This window comes from Zingiber officinale, chromosome 3B (assembly GCF_018446385.1).
Source record: "Zingiber officinale cultivar Zhangliang chromosome 3B, Zo_v1.1, whole genome shotgun sequence".
NCBI classification, from domain to species: Eukaryota; Viridiplantae; Streptophyta; class Magnoliopsida; order Zingiberales; family Zingiberaceae; genus Zingiber; species Zingiber officinale.
This window is the reverse complement of record NC_055991.1, coordinates 33,508,796-33,513,154: the sequence shown is the minus strand read 5'-3', so window position 1 is coordinate 33,513,154 and position 4,359 is coordinate 33,508,796.

Genomic DNA, 4,359 nt, shown 5'->3' with positions numbered 1-4,359 from the left:
AGGGTTAGATTTGAACTTGCTATTCATAGATCTATCACTATATGATGTGGTTGAGATAATTGATGAATGTTTATCTTTTTAAGCATTCCAATTAGTCATCTTGTTACCTGGTGCTCTTATTGTATTTTCAACTATGATTTTTGATCTTGGTTTACTAATATATTATTTATGTGTTTTTACAGTTTAAAAATCTCAAGTACTCCAGAGTTGAAATTGATGAAGTGCGGTTCGAGTGGGCTGAATGCATGCTAGATTACATTTGAGTAGGAAAGGTATTTGATTTTTGAAAACTTTGGATGATGCTTGCATTTGCATGGAATGTAAATTGCGTATATTGTCCCATGTCAATTTCTTTCTGATGGTGATATTCTAGGACTTCTGTAGCGTGTATAATTCTTCTGTTTTTGTTCTTTACTGTAGTTAAGTAGACCAAATGATACTTTTGTTTGACATATTAGAACAGTGGATGTTTTAACTCAGAAAACTAGGCATTTGAAGGTGAAAAGCGGTGAGATTAGGGAAATGAAAGGCGCAAGAAGAATGGAGCAGTATAGCAAGTTGAACAGATTCTGATTCTCATAATTTAATGTAGCCTCAGCTTGATTTTTGACTCACGATGTTCTACCTTGATGTGTTGTTAAAAGAATGTTCTACCTTGATTCTGATATCTATTAGCTTTTGATGTAAAAAGAATGTTTGTGTATTTTATGTATACTGTTGTAAGAAGAATATTTATGTAATTTGTGAATATTTATGTATTTTATGGATATTGTTGAATGAAGAATATTTGTGTAATTTGTGAATATTTGTGTATTTTTTTGGTTACTGTCGGTTTTTCACTATTTCGGAAATCAAATTTGTGTTGTTAAAAAATACTGATATTACATCGGTTTTCCACCGCTGCAAAATCGGTGTCATTAACTAAAATTACATCGGTCGTATACCGCTGCCAAAATTGGTGTTATTAACATATAATATTACATCGATTTTACACCGTTGATGAACGGTGTCGTTAAGTGATACTACACTGGTTAATAACCGATTCGAACACCAGTGTCGTTAAGTGATACTACACCGGTTTTAACCCGAGTCTAAAATGACAGACCTTTTACATCGCCTTCATAGACATCGGTCGAAAATGTAATAGACACCGGTGGAAAACCGATGTCTATGAGAGTTTTTGTTGTAGTGAACCCTAGAGCTCTGTAGTAGGGTTGCTTCTCTCTACCTCACAAGCTGTGACTTGTCACTAACACCCATCACTTGCTATTGTTCTCATAGTGTTCTGTTAGTGCTTCGATTCAAATACAATTGGTGGGAATGATCTAATGGAGTGATAGGAGGAATTGGAATCCATGGGAGACACCCATAATTAAGAACACTCTCACATCCTGGATGACGATGCCAATTTATATACTATTATCCACAGAGACAATAGAGAGAAGGATAGGCTGGCATCGAGGCCGCCTTCCGAGCAGGGCAAGACTTTTTAACTTGGTCTTTTCGCTCCCCATTTCACTCTATTCTTCATTCCTGTCATTCAAAATACATAAGAATAGTATCCAGGAACAATAAAACATCAAAATAAAGCATAAAATCAAGTTATATCAAATCATGTATGCAAAAGTGGATCGAATGTACTGCAAAAATATGATGAGAACCCTATATTCTTCACACTTATCAAGAAGCAAGAGCTAGAGGAAAGAATAAGAAGGTGTGATTTTGAGCTCTTCGATAGTAACACCAAAAGGAGCTTGGATTTTGGGATGAGGGATAGATTCAGAGGATTCAAGCATTGGAAGTCAAGGATGAAACATGGACTTAGAGCAATGGTTTGCTCTAATAGAAGGATTTGAAGCTCTGAGAGATACAACAGAAAAACTTGTTTGAAAGAGCAAATGGACTAAGGAGCAAGTTTAAAAATCTAAGGCAAAATAAAAAGATAACTAAATTCTTATCAAATATTTTACCTAATGATGTCTTGTACAATATAGGCCAATATTGGGATGCAAAAGATCTATGGAACAAGCTTGTATAAACTTTATGAAGATCAAACCTCAAGGCAAAGTGAAGACAATCCCAATGAAGGAGACTCGTTGACACTATAGCAAGAGGACTCAGAGATTGAGAGATGCTTAACATTTGAGATGGAAGATGAAGAAACATCCACCTCAAGGATTGAGGGAGAGTGTAAGCCATTAACATCTGAACAAGAAGAACCCTCAACATATGGAGCTAATGAGGATGAATGTGCCACCTCTACGACCGAAGATAGCTCAACTCATGAAGGTATATAATAATTTTGGGTATTAAAAATAAAGATCATATATTATATTTTGAGTGTATAAAAAGAGGACATTATAAGAGCAAGTGACACAAATTGATGAAGAAGAATGCTCAATTGGCATCCAAGGTGAGGAAAAAGTCGAGAGATGTTATCCCCATGAAAAGACAAGAAGCATATTGTGTGTTTCACATACAATTAAAAGGAACATTACCGAAATCAATGTCCAAGGGGGAGACATCAAAGAAAAGAAAAGGGTGGAAGCTCAAGTCTAGGGAGAGCACCTAAGAAAAGATCCAAGGTACCATTAGTTAATGATATTTCTTTATTTCAAGATAAAAAGCATGCTAGAAATATTTTTTATGTTCTTAGAGCTCATCATCATGAAAATAGAAAGCATAATAATTCTAAGGATAATTATAAATCATATCATGCTAGAATAACTATACGTAAGGATAGAAAGGATCAAGGCAAAAATTCTAAGAAAATTAGACACATGCCTATAAAAAGAAATATCCAATGCAATAATGAAAACTCAAAATTTGAGGATTTGAGGACCTAAATTCTTATCTTGAAGTCAAAACTTAATAATCTAGAGAAGACCCTTAGAGATGTGTGTAAATTATGCATGATTTTAAGTATCATTTAGCATATATCTTGTTGCATTTCATGAGCATGATTTGCATTCGCACATCCTATTTCTATGTGATTTTGTTACTTTTACTCTTTTAGTTAGAAGAACTACTTTTTTTTTCTTATTTTCATTCGATAGGACATGTTTTCAAAGTAAAAATGGAGCTTAAATCCCTTAGAGCATGAAGTTGGACTAAGGAGCACGCTCTGGTCATGTCACATTACATGAGTGTGCTCCTACATCCAAGAAAGATGAAGAATGGAGTGGAAAAATGCGCAACATGGGCTAGTCATATCTCATTATTGAGTCTCATCATCAAGCCTAACACACAAAGCATATAAGAATAAAAAGGCTTTCGCTAGACTTTCTAAAGAGAGTTTTTTTATAAATAAACAAGATCCGGCCATGTCCCATGACACGACTGAGTTCCTCGGATGAAATCAAGGATAAAATGGTGCTAAAGCAAAGCCAAAATCCTTCCACATGGCCAATTCATGCTAAAAAGCATAACTATATAGGATACTTAGCATTTCTAGAACTAATCATGGTACAACCATGCCATTTAGGCACAACTATGTCAAATTCTAGACTACATTATAGACCAAAAGTAAAATGGTCATAACTTTCAACTCGATTAGAGTTATGACTCCCACAACCTATCAAAAGTTAGATAATTTCAATATCTACAACTTTTTTTTCAGGATCTAATTTGAGAAAACAAGGTCTAAAGGAGTAAAAATTGGTTTTAGCATAGCCTCATAAATGTGGCATATCTAGAAAGTTTGGGGGAGGTATAAAAGGGTCATGCTAGCCCTTCCTTGACTCATCTTGGACTAGGGGGTTCAGTCCCTTTTCTTAGAGAGAAACCCTAGAGGAGCCATCTTCTTTCATCAAGATAATCCATCCACCACCGAAGCAAGGAATCCAGCCAAAGACACCTACATCATATCAATAAGTATTCTCTTCTCTCTATTTCATGTATTAAGTTGTAGATTACTATTTTCTTTGTCTCTTTGGTATATTTTCTTTGCTATAGAATAGATTCTCTAGATTCTAGGATATAGAAAGTAACTATAGTGTGATGTTGATGTATGAACTATGTAATTGGTCATTTACTTATTCTATGATATATTTATGCCTTGTTCTTATTTGATTAAATGTGTATGTATGTGAATATGATCGATTGTGGTGGATTAGTCACCTATAAAGGAGAAGCTCTAGATTTTATGACCGTAGGATCCTATGATAAAGGCTATCCCTTTAAACATACTTTCTAGAGTGATCTCTTGAAAGGAGGTCAATTCGCTACAAGGGGATTACTAATTTGAGGTTAATAAGATTTCTCTGATTTAATGTTAGGAAGTGTCATGTGTAATCTAGACTGTATGTCTGACAGACCGCTATGTGACAAGGGGTATCCCTTTAATCAGACTTTTTAGTG